At 41.4% G+C, this 17,240-nt stretch overlaps 1 protein-coding gene across 2 annotated transcripts in view; it reads right to left on the minus strand.

Annotated features, from left to right (window-relative positions):
* Positions 1–17,240, minus strand: part of ern2 (endoplasmic reticulum to nucleus signaling 2) — a 75,503-nt gene that overhangs the window by 57,997 nt on the left and 266 nt on the right. The window lies entirely within an intron of this gene.

Here is a 17,240-nt window from a genome sequence, read left to right on the forward strand (position 1 = left end):
TAATGATTTAACCTGCAGCAGTTCTTGGTGATATGCTTTCTGTCACGTGTGGAAAAATTCAAGATCAAACTTAATTAACATTAAAACAGCATTTTTGATAGAACGACAAAATCCTAGTTAATTACGCAATTCTTTTCGTGCTGCTTTTATCAGTACAACAGTAATAATCTTCCAAAGAACAGGATCTGTATTGTACCGCACCCAAACCTGGCTCAATGACAAAAACATTAGTCAGGTAATTTTCAGAACAAATTTCAACGAAGGCTTGAAGTCATGGCAACAATTATTTTAAACCAGGTTCCTTCATATTTTTAACAAGAATATCAACAATTGTCCAAGAATTAGTCTTTTGTGCAGAATTGTAAATACTCATTTCTGCTATGTGTGCGAATGTACAGGTACTTTTAAGTGGACTCCAAAAGCTTTGAGAAATATCTCCAGAGAGCTATTTTCAGCTTTAAATTCTTACATACTTTCAGCTACTACCACAACCAAGTGATTCCCACTGGAAGTGATTATCTCCTATTTTCTTCACCGAGTCAAAGCGCACACATCAGACGGGTGGGGTAGACGGCTTCTGGCCACCCGGACAGACATTTGTTTACAATCCATCAAAGTTTATTTTGCAGGAGTCTTGTCTGAATGCTCGAGTTGCTGCCATGAGAGGTTATGCAGAGGGAATGCAATCTATTGTCATCAGTCCTTCAACTTAAGGATGTCGTCAATTCGGAGTACTGTGTTTCTGTTATGGGTCTTGATGTGACTGAACAGCTTAAATCATGGCCTGCAAATCTTTGGGCACATGGGGCTGGATTTCCCACAAGGAAGTGCGATTCAGAGTGCAATATTTGCTTCCTTTTCTTTCCTTCTCTACCACTGCTTTGCTTCATCAAGACATTGGGACTCGAAGTTGAATGCAGCTTGATGGACTGGTTGTCACCATTCTGAATGATTGGTAGCAAGCTCCTCCCAGTCATTGCCAATGCTGTTTCAAGGAGAGCTTTAGAGTGCCTTTGAAGAATTTCCTTTGCTCTCCCCTGGATTGTTGACCATTTGAGAGTTGGGAAAAACAGACCGGGTGGGGTCGACGGCTTCTGGCCACCCGGACAGACGTTTGTTTTCAATCCAACAAAGTTTATTTTGCAGGAGTCTTGTCTGAATGCTCGAGTAGCTGGCTTCAAGAAGGATATTAGCATTTGTGCAGGCATTGCTGATGAACCTCTCTGGTACTCATTGTGTCGTTGATGCACAGTCCAGATCTCACTGCAGTACAAAAGTATGGTGACAACAACTGCTGTGTACAAAGGGGTTAGAATTTTCTGGCACTGGCAGGGCGGGTCCTTCCGCAGTGGATGCCAGCCAAAAATCCAGTGACTTCAGTAAGACTGAAGATCCTGTTGGCAAGTAGGGTGGGAAAGTTCTGCCCAAGATCTTTCATTGACTTGGGGAGGTCTTTGTTGTCAAACACTTGCTGCCATAGTTTGTAGAAGGCTGTGCTGATGCAGCTGATCCAGTGTTCCTTCGCCTCGTCAACGGTGGCCTTTTGCAAGAAATGGCTGCCAAGGTATGGGAAATGCTCAACATACTCCAGAGACTCTCTTTCAACATATATGGGAGGTGGAATATTTGGCTAACAAGGTATGCATTGATATATTAATTTAGTATTGATAGCATTCAAGGACAGGTTGAATTTCTTGTATGCAGAATTGGAGAGATCAAGAGTGGTTTGCAAATCTGGTGCAGAGTGGATAACAACACTGTAGTCACCCAGAAACTATAGATACTGTAAATTTATGTTGATTAGTTTTGGCACGGAGGTGACTGAAGAGTTTTCCATCTCGACGGTATTTAAGCTGAGACTGGAGAGTTGTTGATCTTTGAATAGGTGAAAAGCTGCTGTCAGGTATATCGTAAATGGAATGGGAACTATCACACAGTCTTGCGTGACCCCACTCTGAATTTTGAATGCGTCTGTTTCAGATCCCCCAAGACAGTTGCAGTCATTTAATCATGAAGCAATTGCAGGATTGTGAAGACATTTCTTGGATATTCTAATTTTTGGAGCACAATCCACAGAACCTCACACTTTACTGAGTCAAACGCTTTGGTCAGGTTGATGAGTGGACTGAAGAGTTCCTGGTGTTGTTTGTTACATTTCTTTTGGATTTGTCTGGGAACAAAGACAATGTTGGAGATTCCTCTGGAAGGTCTAAAGCTACATTGTGTCTTTGGTAAGGTTTCCTCAGCCAGAGGGAGTGGGCAATTCAGGAAAACGCAGTTCAGGATTTTCTGTTACAGACAAAAGGGAAATAACTTGATAGATTCCACAGCATGATTTATCTCCCTTATTGGATAGTTATAATTGTCGCATTCCTGAGGTGGCAGCGCAGGGGGGGTTTCAGGTTGCGCAAGAGAGTTATTTTCCTCCCAAACTTGTAGGACAAGTGCAGTGTCTTGAATATGAGCAAACTTTCACCAGCTTTGAAGACAGCATTTGGACCACAGACCTTGTTATAGGTCTCCCATCAATGTTGATTCCCCCATGGATTCTACCAAAGCATACTGGGGATAGCTTGAGCTGCCATTGTAGACTCAGAATTGGAACTGTTGAAAATATTCTTTAAAGTGTTGCTAGATGGCTTTGTCATCTTTCAGAAGAGAAATACCATCCTGTGACCAAAGGGGATTTTGTCCATTTAACTTTAATCTATAGATGGCCTTGCTGGTTTCAAAAATCTTTGCACATCATGCTGAATCATTTGGTTGGATCTCTCGGCCTTTCCCTTCCCACCACCTGTCCTTCATCTTCCAGATTTGATTTGATTTATTATTGTCACATGTATTAGTATACAGTGAAAAGCATTGTTTCTTATACAGACAAAACATACTGTTCATAGAGAAGGAAAGAAAAGGGTGCAGAATGTAGTGTTACAGTCACAGCTAGGTGTAGAGAAAGAGCAACTTAGTGCGAGGTAGGTCCATTCAAAAGTCTGACGGCAGCAGGGAAGAAGCTGTTCTTCAGTCGGTTGGTACGTGGCCTTAGACTTTTGTATCTTTTTCACGATGAAAGAAGGTGGAAGAGAGAATGTCTGGGGTGCGTGGGGTCCTTAATTATGCTGGCTGCTTTGCTGAGGCAGTGGGAAGTGTAGACAGAGTCAATGGATGGGAGGTTGGTTTGCGTGATGGATTGGGCTACATTCACAACCTTTTGTAGTTTCTTGCCATCTTGGGCAGAGCAGGGGCCATACCAAGGTGATACAACCAGAAAGAATGCTTTCTATGGCGCATCTGTAAAAGTTGGAGTGTGTCATAGCTGACATGCCAAATTTCCTTAGTCTTCTGAGAAAGTAGGGGCGTTGATGGGCTTTCTTAACTATAGTGTCGGCATGGGGGGACCAGGGCAGGTTGTTGGTGATCTGAACACCTAAAAACCTGAAGCTCTCGACCCTTTCTACTTCATCCCCATTGATGTAGACAGGGGCATGTTCGCCTTTATGCTTCCTGAAGTCGATGACAATCTCCTTCGTTTTGCTGACATTGAAGGATATTGTTGCCGCACCAGTTTACCAGGTTCTTTATCTCATTCCAGTACTCTGTCTCGTTGTTGTTTGAGATCCGACCCACCTCAGTGTCGTCCGCAAACTTGAAAATTGAAATGGAGGGGAATTTGGCCACACAGTTATATATAAGGAGTATAATAGGAGGCTGAGAACAAAGCCTTGTGGGGCACCGGTGTTGAGGATGATGGTGGAGGTGGTGTTGCTGCCTATCTTTACTGATTATGGTTTGTCTCGTGTCAGCTGCGAAATGTCGAAATGCTGCCTTCCTGACTTGTGGCCGTGGGTTGTTCTGCCAAGTAATGAAGGCTGCTTATTTTGTATTCCAGGAGTCACGGATTGGAGTGTCATTTTTGTCAAACCAGTCCTGATAACAATATACGATCCCAAAGGTTTAGACAAAGGAGTCCAGTACATCTGCCTTTATTTGATCCCACTATTCTGGAATTGACTTGGACATGTGAAGATTTTCCAGATTGGTTGTCAACTATGCTTGGAATTCCTCTCTTCAGTTGGGCTGCTTTAGAGTGGAGTTCTTCTTGGGCTTTTGAGCCTTGTGATGTCTTGATGCTAGGTGGCTGTTCATCACTGATCAAACACGTCGACGATCTGTCCAGCAGGCATCAGTCTCCCAAATGGATCAAATGATACAGACGTCACTTAGATCTTTGACACGAACAATGACTGGCTTTGAACCAGGATGCTTCCATGTGGTTCTGTATTTGTCCTTCTGACAAAGGTATTTGTTATAACAAGGCCATGTTGAGCATACTGCCAGCACGAGAATGCCATTTTCATTGGCTTTTCCTATCCTGTTCTTCCTCAATGATTCCACTCCATACTTGGAGCCACAGCCAATTCTGACATTAAAATCCCCCAGGCGGATGATCTATTCTTCTTTTGGGATGGCAGTGAGGACTTCAAGATCAGAATAGAGCTTTCCTTAACATTTTCACTGGAGTCAAGAGTCAAGGCAAACACTGACAACGGTGCCAAATTGGTTAGGGTTGAGCTGTAGGTGAAGCCATGAACCTTTCACTGATACAGTTATGGAGTTCTGGCAGTGCACCCAAGAGTCTATTCTGGATGGCAACACCAACCTCATGGACATGGGGGCTCACTGCCAACTCTTCCCTTTCCGGTAGATGATGTATCCCTTGTTTGTTTCTTCAGCTGTCCCTCCCCAGGAAGGCAGGTCTCACTGAGGGCAGTGGTGCCAATTTGGAGTCTCGATAGCTCATGTAATACAATTGCAGTTCTTCTTTCAGACGGTCACCTTTGAGATGAGCGTGTCAGGTATTGATCAGTAGGCAGCATTCTTGCGTCTTAGTCAAAAGGTCTTGGGTTCAACTCCCACTCAAGAAACTTGAGCACAAAAATCAAAGCTAACTTTCTAGTGCAGTGCTGAGGGAGTGCTACACTGTCAAAAGTACCATCTTGCAGTTTACACTTTAAACAGAAGCCCTGTATGTTCCCTAGTGTGGCTGTAAAAGATTTCATGAGCCAGAAGCTTTTTCTCTGGTGTCCTGGACATTATTTTTGTCTATAAAAAAAAGATCTGGCCATTATCACACTGCTGTTTATTAAGCCTGCTCCATGGAAATAAGCATTTTTTATCCATTCAATGGGTGTGGGCTTTGTTGGATAAGCTAGCATTAATTGCCCATGAGAAGGTGGTGGTGAGCTGCCTTCTTGAACTGCTGCAGTCCATGTGATGTAGATATAGTCGCGGTGCTGTTAGGGAGGGAGTTCTAGTATTTTGACCCAGTAACAGTGAAGGAACAGCAACATATTTCCAAGTCAGGATGGCGAGTAACTAGGAGGTGAGCTTCTCGGTGATGGCATTTTTACATTATGGCAGTAACTCAACTTCAAAAGTACTTCAGTGTTTATAAAACTTTCAGGTGCCCTCAGGTTGGGAAGGTGTCGGGTGCCACATAAATGCCAGCCTTCCTTCCTTTATAGACAACTTTACCAATTAACACTGCTGACATATTTAGTGTAGATTAAAGCATAAAGACACATTGGTAGATTATGTAAGTGGACAACATTGCAGCAGATAGAATTCAATGTTTAAATTGTGAGGTTATCCATTTCCAAATAAAAAAATAAATCTGGGTTTTTTTTTAAATGATGAAAAGCTAGGAACAGTGGCGATCCAAAGAAATGTAGGGGGTCCATGTTCACAGACCATGAAAATACAGTGGACAGGTGAGAAGTTTGGGCTAGAGTGATTGTGGCAGGAGGAGCAGTGGCAGCATATATTCAATGAAAAAAATGTCAAGGAGTGATTCAACAGGACAGTGATTACTTGGTGAGTGCTGTTTTTTTCTCTCTAAATTTGGGCAGTGTGTAAAGAAATTTATTTAGTACAAGTTTGTTAAATACCAAATTTGTTAAGTTTTAAGTAGGCAGACTTAAGTCTTAAGATTGACTCTGGCAAGTTTAGTTAGCAGCCTATTAGAGGCATGGAAGGGCACTTCAGTCCTGTTGAATGCACATCCTGCGCCACATGGAAACTCTAGGACACTTCTCATGTCTTGGATAAGTATTTTTGCAGGAAATGTCATCAGATGGAAGAATTTGATGTGCCAGAATTTGGAGCATGAACATTGGCTGGTGTCACTGTGGTGCATGTGCGAGGCTGAGAGCTACAAGGATTGGATATTTCCACAGCTGGTCACCATAAGAACGTGAGGCAGGCAGAAAGGAAGTGGGTGACTACCAGACCTTTAACGAGGACCAGGCATGTAATGCATCTTGTTACCACACCTGCCCAACCACCTTCAACGATTTGTACATGTATATCCCCAGATCTCCGTTCTTGCAACCCTTTTAGAATTGGACCTTTAAGGTTATATTCCCTGTCCTCATTCTTCCTACCAAAATGTATCATTTCACACTGCTCTGCATTAAATTTAATCTGACATGTGTCCACGCATTTCACCAGTCCACGTTCTCTTAAAACTAGCCTGCTCACAGTGCACAATATTTCCAAGTTGCAAGTGAGAGAGCATTTCAGTGGCAGTGATCATAGCTTAGTTAGATGTAGCATAGTTATGGAAAAAGGTAAAAATAGATCAAAAGTAAAAGTTTTAAATTGGGAAAAGGTCAAATTGCTCAAGCTGCGATGCGATTTGGCACAAGTAGATGGGAAACAGCTACTTAAAAATAAATCAGTGTCAAAACAAGTGTTAGGCATTCAAGGAGGAAATAGAGGATGCTTAGACCAAATATATTCCCACTAAGGAAAAGGGTAGGACCTCCAAATCCAGACCCCTCATGATATCAAGTAGGACAAGGGGGAAAAAAAGGGAAACTTTTGTTGAAGCTTAATACTGCAGAAAGCCTATGCGATTATAGAAAGCACAGGGGTCAAATCAAAAAGGAAATTAGGAAAGCAAAGAGAGCATGAAAAAATATTAGGAATTAAAACTGAGGAAATTCTAAAGGTATAAGCAAAAAGGATTACTAAGGAAAAAGTAGACTTGATAAGACACTACGTATGGAGGGAGAAGACATGGGGACATGGCTCATAATAAATATTTTGCAGCAGTTGTCACAAAGGAAGGAAATGAAGCAGACACTAGTTAAGGAAGAAGATGGAACATTGAATGGGGTAAACATAATAAGGATGGAAATATTAAGGTTCTTACACCTTTGAAAATGGATCAACAGATTCCAATGAAATGGAAAAGCAGCTGAGACAAACAAGGGGAGAAATCACAGAGGGTCTAACCATTATTTTCCGATCCTTGCTGGCTATAGATACAGTCATGATGTGGAGATGCCGGCGTTGGACTGGGGTAAGCACAGTAAGAAGTCTCACAACACCAGGTTAAAGTCCAACAGGTTTATTTGGTAGCAAATACCATAAGCTTTCGGAGCAATGCTCCATCTGACAAAGGAGCATTGCTCCGAAAGCTTATGGTATTTGCTACCAAATAAACCTGTTGGACTTTAACCTGGTGTTGTGAGACTTCTTACTATAGATACAGTGCCAGAGGACTGCTAACTTTCTGCCATTGCCTAAAACAGGAAGACTACAGACCAGTCAGCCTAATCTTGGTGGTGGAAAATTACTTTAAAAAATTCTGAAAAGGCAGTTTATATCATTTAGGAAGGTACAGATTAAGTCCAGTCAGCATTGATTTATTAAGGAAAGGTTGTGACTGACTAACTGGATTTAATTTTGAGAAGATAACAAGAAGGGTTGATGAGGGGAGCACGTTTAATGTAGCCTACATGGATTTTAGCAAGGTTTTTATAATGTCCCACAGTGGAGATTGTCAGAAAATTAGGTGCTCATGGTATCCAAGAGAAGGTAGAGCATTGGATCCAAAGCTTGCTCAATGGTAGGAAAGGGTGATGGCCAACATGTATTTTTTGGGTAAAACCAAAATACTGCAGATGCTGGAATCTGAAACAAATACAGAAAATGCTGAAAAACGTCAGCAGGTCTGACAGCATCTATGGACCATAAGACATAGGAGCAGAATTAGGCCACTCGGCCCATCGAGACTGCTCCGCCATTCAATCATGGCTGATATTTTCTCATCCCCATTCTCTTATTTCCTCATAACTCCTGATCCCCTTATAATCAAGAGCCTATCTATCTCTGTCTTAAAGACACTCAATGACCTGGCCTCCACAGCCTTCTGCAGCAAAAGAGTTCTACAGATTCACCACTCTGGCTGAAGAAATCCCTGCTCATCTCTGTTTTAAAAGGATTGTCCCTTTAATCTGAGGTTGTGACCTCTGGTTTTAGTTTTTCCTACTAGTGGAAACATCCTCTTCGTGTCCACTATCTCTGGAGAGAGAACAGAGCTAATGTTTTGAGTGTGAATGACCCTTCGTTAGAGCTTTCTTTGGGAGTGGACAGAGATTTCTAGTGGGTTTCCTTAGCATTTAGTACAGGATCCTTTGCTCTCTGTGGAATATATTAATGACTTAAATGTTGGCGGCATGGCTAAAATTTTGGAGATGATACGTAAATTGGCCACGTGGTTGAGAGAGGGAGAGAAAGAAAGCTGTACCCTACAGGATGATGGGCACAACAATCAATCCAGAGGAGCAGGAGGTGATGCATTTGTGGATTGGAAACATGACAAGGGATTACTCAATAAATGGCAGAACATTTGGAAGTGTAGAGGAACAGATAGGCCTTGTAGCACATGTGCACAGATCCCTTAAAGGAGGACAGGTATATAAGGTGGTTAAGGCAGCGGGCGGGACACTCCTCTATTGGCCAAGGCATCGAGTACAAGAGCAGGGAGGTTATGCTAAAATTGTATAAAACACTAGTCAGACTGCAGTTAGAATATGACACTCAGTTCTGGTCATGTGATCATGCTAGAAAAGAAATAAGATATACAAGGATGCTGCCAGGACTGAGGAATTTTAGTTATGAGGAAAGATTAGATAAACTGAGATTGTTATCTTTAGAATTGAAGAAGCTGAGGGAAGATTTAGTCCAGGTGTATAAAATAGGGGGGCCTAGATAGAGTGAACAGAACATATCAGTTCCCTTTAGCCGAGAGGTCAATAACCAAGGGAGATAGGTTTGAGATAATTTGTAGAAGGATTATAGGGGAATTGAGTAGATTATTTTTCACCTAGAAGTTTATGGGGATCTGGACCTCACTGTCTGAAAATATGGTAGAGGCAGAAATCCTCATCGATATTTAAAATAATACTTGGATGTGCATGTGAAATGCCGTAACCTACCGGGCTACGGCCCAAGAGCTGAAAAGTGGGATTAGTTCTTTTATGGCCATCACTGGACATGATGGGCCAAATAGCTTCCTGTTGTGCCATGAATTTTCTATGTTTCTATCAAATATCTAGTGGACTAGAATGTAAAAGGGTGCAAAATATTACTACAGTTATGCAAAACCTTAGGTAGAACACACATGGAAAATTGTGTACAGTTCTGGGCAATTCTTAACAATGATACGCTGGCTTTGAAGGAGTGCAGTGCAAATGTACCAGAGTTCCAATTGTTAAAGTACGAGGAGAGAATATATAAATATATATATCCATGCAAACAAAGTTAAGGAATGATTTGTTTGAGGTTTTTGAAAGTAATTGGGAAATCTTTTCCAATGCTGAATGGGTGGGTCTAGGACAAGAGATCACAAGCTTAAAATCAGAAGCAGATCATTCAGAAGGGAAGTTAGGAAACATTGCTTCACCAAAGGATAATAGAAGTGTGGAACTCTCTTCCATAAAAAGCGGTAGACACTGGATCAATAATGACTCTTTGGTGAGGACTATTTGGTATTGGGATATGGACCAAGGCAGGTGGATGGAGATCAGCCACAAACTCATGTAATAATGGAATAGGCTTGAATGGTCTACTCCTTTTCCTATGTGATCCATAATAACAATGCTACTAGGATGAGGAATGATAGAGGCTCAGATGGATTCAGAACATGTTGACTACCACATTTTCACTAATGTCATTAGATTCTAAGTAGGTATGAACTGGGATTGTGTGCAGCAAAAAGGTGATGTACAGGATCAATACAAACTCGGGTAAGGTGGAGGAATTTAATCAGAGTAGGCTAGGTTTTTATCCATTTTGATGAGTCAAGGGTTACTCAAATCTTACACTTTACTATATAAAAGCAAATTACTGCGGATGCTGGAATCTGAAACCAACAGAGAAAATGCTGGAAAATCTCAGCAGGTCTGGCAGCATCTGTGAGAAAAGAGCTGACGTTTAGGGTCCAGATGACCCTTTGTCGAAGCTGCTGCTTTGACAAAGGGTCATCTGGACTCGAAATGGCAGCTCTTTTCTCTCCTTACAGATGCTGCCAGACCTGCTGAGATTTTCCAGCATTTTCTCTTTTGCTTACACTTTACTGTCAAAAGCACATAGTGCAATCTGAGGCAATGATAAAGTTTCATGAGACTCTCATTGTTCCAGGTTACATATGAACTAGGAGCAGGAGTAGCAGTAAGCAATTCACTCCTCGAGCCTAGTCCAATACTTGATCAGATCATGGCTTAACCTATTGATTGTGGTTTCTACTTTTCTGCCTACCTCCTTTGACACCCGTGTCAGTCAAGAATCAAATTAACTCGGCCTTAAAAACAGTCAACACCCAGCCGTCCACTGCTGTCTGGGGAAGAGAATTCCATAGACCAACAGCCCTCTGGGAGAAAACAATTCTCTATATCTGTAGTTCAGATTAGGACTAAATCAGAGAAATGGACAATTCAGCGATGTTTCATATTCTAAAGCAAATTCCAACAGGAAAAGTTCCAGGTGGACTATGCCACAAACCAAATGGTATGGCTTGCCTACCTCCTGCTATTGTGTGCAGACATTTTGGATTAATACAAAGTACATAAAAGGGCCAACTGGTCTAAGATGCATTACATCTCTACTAACTGCATCTGCCACCTATCTGCCTGTATTGGTAGTCCATCCATGTCTTCCTGCATGAGGAGAGATTGGGTAGACTGGGGTTGTTCTCCTTGGAAAGACGGAGAATGAGGGGAGATCTAATAGACGTATACAAGATTATGAAGGGTATAGATAGGGTGAACAGTGGGAAGCTTTTTCCCAGGTCGGAGGTGACGATCACGAGGGGTCACGGGCTCAAGCTGAGAGGGGCGAAGTATAACTCAGACATCAGAGGGACGTTTTTTACACAGAGGGTGGTGGGGGCCTGGAATGCGCTGCCAAGTAGGGTGGTGGAGGCAGGCACGCTGACATCGTTTAAGACTTACCTGGATGGTCACATGAGCAGCCTGGGAATGGAGGGATACAAACGATTGGTCTAGTTGGACCAAGGAGCGGCACAGGCTTGGAGGGCCGAAGGGCCTGTTTCCTGTGCTGTACTGTTCTTTGCAGCCTTGCAATTGGACACATCCTTCAATTTGGTATCATTAGCAAATTTCAATCCTGTTCTCTCAATTCCTCGGTCAGGATCACTCAGGTAGGAATAATTAGGAATGAAGTGCCCTCCACACAGCACCTGTGCAAAACTAATCACTTTCCAATTTGAGACAATTACATTCCACCCTACCTTCTGCCTTTGAATCATTTCTCCTGTTACTCACTTCTCCTTATTTCTGTGTACATCCTTCAGTAAGCAGGGTTACATGCTGATGGGGATAGAGCTTCGAGACCTACTTGCGATCTGCTTAGTCTGAACCCTGACAAATTCTGGATCTTTTAATTTGGATTGGTACCAGCCAATCACCCAAATCAGATGCCAAACGTTGCATATGGTCTCAGTTCCAAAGAAGAGTCATGCCAGACTCGAAACATGAACACGCTCTTCCCACAGATGCTGCCCTCTTTTTAGGTCAAACCAAATAAACAAACTCAGATTAAGTCAGGACAAAGTAAAAGGGGCAGCTCCCCAGAAGGAGGGGGAACAGCCCGAACAGAAATCAAAGTATAAAGGAAACTTAAAAACATCAAATTAAAATGTGATTATTAGGGTCAATAACGCACCCCAACCCCTGCGGTGCCCAGCGGGCCCTGCTGAGTTTTTCCATCACTTTGTTTTTATTTCTGATCACCAATATCTGTAATATTTTGCTTTTATATTGCATATGGTATACCTTCCAAGATTATTTGGATGAGGACCAAGTAGATATTAGTAAATTAGTGCTTTATTAAATGGCTGTGGACAATTATAGCAAGAAGACTCGATGGTGATTGTGTGGTCTTTCTGCTTTTTTGTAAATAGAAGTCACTGGCTTTGGGAAATGGCTATTTTGATTTTTGCCCTCATTAGCCCATGGTGAATGGTAAACAACTAGCAAAAAGAACTTCCTCTTGTGGAACATTACTAGATAAAGATCTCTGAAAGTATTTTATTTTCACTCTTATTGCAGTTAAGTTGCCAAGTTGCAGCTGATGGTTGGAATGCAGCACAACTTTGATAGCCCCTTGTATTAACAGAAAATAATGAAATACTCAACTGGCCCTTCAGCATCAGAGGAGAAACAAGACAATGGGACAAGGATATCCACTTCACAAGCCCCTCCCATCACTCCAAACTTTGTGTCTTTACTTTCTGAGGTTGTTCTAGCCAAATTCAAAAAATTAGAGGCAACGTGTCCATCAACTTCTTGCATTCTCTTCTCTGAATATTTACTCTACCAATTGTAATTATTTTCCTGTTTCTTGTTTATGTTCCACTTTGCCCCAAACATTCCACAACTGTACCATTCACTTCTTTTCATTCTCATGCCTTTGTGCAACTCACTTGAGACAACAACCTTTGCAGATGATATAGAACTTTCAACTCTCTTCCAGTCAAAAAAATCCATGTCTACATTACTAATCCATTAGTAACATGTTGCATATTACTATTCAGTATATTAGATAGTGTTTTCTCTCTCTCCCCTATTGTTAAACTGGTCAAAAAATACTTGCATTTATATAGCAACTTTTACAACCACAGGACATCGCAAAAGCACTTTACAACCAATAAATTATTTTTGAACTGCAATCATTGTTGTAATGTAGGAGAAACCACAGCCAATTTGCATACATTAAATTCCCACAGTCATAGGGCAACAACTATGATGTTGACTGAGGGATAAATATTGATAGGACACTAGGAATAACTCCCCTGCTCTTCTTCGAAATAGTGCAAAGCAATCTTTTACATTCAGCCAAAAGGGCAGACTGGGGCCTCTTTCATCCAAAAGAAGGCACTCCTGTGACAGCCGCTTGTATTATCAGAAGCTGCTGCATCTCTGATAGGCTCATACCATTTCTTGTCTATGTAACATTCATTTTATTACCCACATAAGCTGCGAGACACAACTGCCAACGTCAGAGTCAGGAGCAGACAGTGAAGGGTTTAGGACTGTCTTCTTTATAGTATAGTCTAGAAGAGCCTTCCCTGTTCCACATTCTACAACTCCTGAAAAGTTATTTTTGTTTTATTTATTTATTAGTCACAAATAAGGCTTACATCAACATTGCAATGAAGTTACTGTGAAATTCCCCTAGTCGCCACATTCTGGCACCTGTTCGGGTCAACGCACCTAACCAGCACGTTTTTCAGACTGTGGGAGGAAACCGCAGCACCCGGAGGAAACCCACGCACACACGGGTAGAGCGTGCAAACTCCACACAGACAGTGACCCAAGCCAGGAATCGAACCCGGATCCCTGGCGCTGTGAGGCAGCAGTGCTAACCACTGTGCCACCCACTGTGCCACCCCCAATGTCCTTCTCACCAGGTAACTATGCCCAGTATTATTTGATTTAATACCAACTGATGAGAAACTAAATGAACAGACTTGCTAGATGCTTTGATGAAGCTAACGCTAGCTTTATATACTTGTCAGCCTACGAACCAGACATTCACTATTATTCTGCCAACTAATCCAACAACAAATGAATACAGTTCTAGCATTATCCATTCTAAAGAGACCATTTTAACAAGTCACGTGATTTCTCATTATTTCTAGCCATTGTCTTTAAATACATTTGTGCAATAGCATACTTCACTGAATGATTAATGCATACTGTAGTGCATCATGTGTGTTACTGGACTAGCAACCTTAAAGAAGAGAGTTTAATTCTCATCGCAGCAGTTTAAAAAAAACTTAACCCAATAAAAATTCATAGACTAGTACCATAAAGACTACCAATCTCAACATCTAGACAATCAGCTATGACGAAGGGTCATCGAGACTCAAAACATTAGCTCTATTCTCTCTCTACAGATGTTGTCAGACCCGAGATTTCCCAGCATGAACAGTTGTTGTTTGAGCCACAGAGGGCACTTGATTCCAAATCCTCAAGATGTTTCTCCTTAATGATGTGTGTAAAGCAATCTCTACGAAGTACACAGACTGAAACAATGTATATCAAGAGCCCATCAGCATTTCAGGGCAACTTAGGATCAGCAATAAGTGTGGCTTTGCTAATGTTACTCAAACACCAAGATCAAATAAAAAAAATATTCTAAGGTATTGCATTCATGAACTTTATTCACACTTATACAAAAGCAAAATCCGGCAGATCTGAAATAAAAACACAAAATGCTGGAAACTCTCAGGTCAGGCAATATCTATGGAGATAAACTTTTAACGTTTTGGGTTGATGATGATCCTTCACCTTGATGAATATGCAAGATTTTTCAGTATAAAGTTTATTTATTAGTGTCACAAGTAGACTTACATTACACTGCAATGAAGTTACTGTGAAAATCCCCAATCCCCTATATTGTCAGTAAATTACATATTCAATGCAGGACATGGTGCCACAGCATGGCAGAATTATGCAAGTAATTCCTGACACAGGAAGTTCAGAATTCTAGTCATGCTATCAGGAAAGGCAAAACGTGGATTTGGTTCAATCTGTACTTGCTGTACCAAGTTCGTACTAAATTACTAAACAGTTGGACTGCTTTTGATCGATAGCCACCAATAAAAAGGATGTAGATCTCATTAAGTTAGCAACAGTCTAACCTGAAAAGCAGTCTAACCTGAAATTCTGGGTTATGTTAGGGACAGCAGCAACAATGTACATGAAACAACCATAAAGGAGACTTTCATGAAAGGCCTGAGGAAAGAGGGGACATTGTGTACTGCAGATACTGCCTGGCATCAATACTCCACTATATTTCAATGCTTAGCTTGTAAACTTCATAGCATTTTACTCAATATGGTTATTTATTAACAGGACTGAATTATCTAGATTCCCTAGAAGGGAAGACTTTTGTATCTAAATACATCAGTCTCGGAGAAGTTAAATCTTTTGCACAACCTCGAAACTACGAAACTCTTCATTTCCTTCACTCACCCCTTGCTATTACCCACAGGCTTTACAAAATCAGTACTGATTTATCTTGTATTCTCTTCCCTCTTGTTCAAATTGCTGGCTTCCTGTACAACGGACCTTCATCCTTAACTTTATAATTTAGAGAAACATAAGATTTTCATATAATGCTATAGATAGAACAGTGTTGATGCTTAAACATGGCACAAGATTCATTAAAGGGAAACATGTACAATATTACTCCCTCAGATATGCACATCTTTGAAAATGTACAGCATCCAGATCCTCAGGGGCCAAGGCAGCTTACAGGTACTACCGTTGTGACATAAAAGATAGTTTAAAAAAGAAAAACCAAGACAAAACAATAATACACTTACTGACAATATTGGCAAAAGAACTGTGGGGTTGTAGACTGTCAGGTTCCACAATATTGTGTACAAATCACAGTCAAACTCTAGGGACAGCTCAAATAACTAAAGTACCCCATTTTGAGAGGAACAAATTTACACAAAATTTCTCCAAAACCAGCACCCAGTCTGCACAATAAGGGCAGCATTATTTTTAAAGTGTATGCCACACCAGTCAGATATCCTATTACCCTGCTATTGTGTAGCTTCCACCATGATGGATAAATTATTTTTCTAAATATTTATGTAACATTAATAAGTATTACACCTCAAGTGCCGAAGTCCAATAGTGAACTTAAGGAAAACTTTTGGTTTCAGAAATATTTCAACTCAAGTATTATAAAACTTGAATGTTGCAACTAAGATAACCATAAATGGAGCTTATGAGCTTGTAGATTTGAATCTACAAATTAACCACTGTTTCCAGTTACACTTCCTTAGTCAGATATCCGTACAATTTTGTTTAGCAAGCCCAACATAGCTACAGAAACTGGGAAATAACCAGTTGTTCAGTACCAGCTTGCCACTACTAGCTGGTATGCTACACGTTGAATAAAAAGTAAATGTTGAAAATCCATAAAAGAGTCGTCAATTAGTATCTGTAGAGACAAAGTTTTTTTATTTTAGATCTTCAGCCTTTTCTCATTTTCCCCCCTCCATTCATATCCTCTGCTGTCACATGATAATAAAGTTTGTTTACATTTTATCTGGGCAGTCAGTGAATGGATGAAGTGCTCTCATTCAAGGCTCTCCTCCCAAGACAAGTCTCTATACCGAACAAATTAGAACAACAAGAAGTGACGAGCAAGTTTCAGATACTGAAAATACAGCACATAGAACACAGGAAATAGGAGTAGAGAGAGGGCCAATCAGCTGAAATGAAGGAGGGTCAACTCGGCAATCTGCAACAAACTTGTAACCATCCACATGGATAGTGGGAATCGGACACAACCTTTGCCTTTTAGCACTTACTATTATTAGATACAGCCAGCCACTGTCCCTCATGCTGTAACCTGGTGTTGTTAGACTTAAACATTATTCTGTAAATTGAGTTTGTGTCTCTGTGTGCCCTGTTTGTGAGCAGATCTCCCACTCCACCTGACGAAGGAGCAGCGCTCCGAAAGCTCGTGTGGTTTTTGCTACCAAATAAACCTGTTGGACTTTAACCTGGTGTTGTGAGACTTCTTACTGTGTTTACCCCAGTCCAACGCGGGCATCTCCACCTCACGTTTTCAACCTGGTATACTTCTTTACAACAAAGTCCCAAATCCTTTAATGAATTTAAGAGTAAATGACAGATGTTTTCATGCCCCTCTGACAGGAGGTCACATCGCTGTGCACTGCATCCTTGCAAGTCCCCAAGTCTCTGCATCTTCAGGGTCCCCACAAACGCAGGGCGAAGAGACTAACCTGCTCGGAAGGTGACCGACAACCCGCACAGTCCCCCTACAGGGCGGGGGAGACCCTGGAACTCAAGCTCCGGGCCGATATTTTAGGCTGTTGCCCCCCC

This window comes from Mustelus asterias, chromosome 23 (genome assembly GCF_964213995.1).
Source record: "Mustelus asterias chromosome 23, sMusAst1.hap1.1, whole genome shotgun sequence".
NCBI classification, from domain to species: Eukaryota; Metazoa; Chordata; class Chondrichthyes; order Carcharhiniformes; family Triakidae; genus Mustelus; species Mustelus asterias.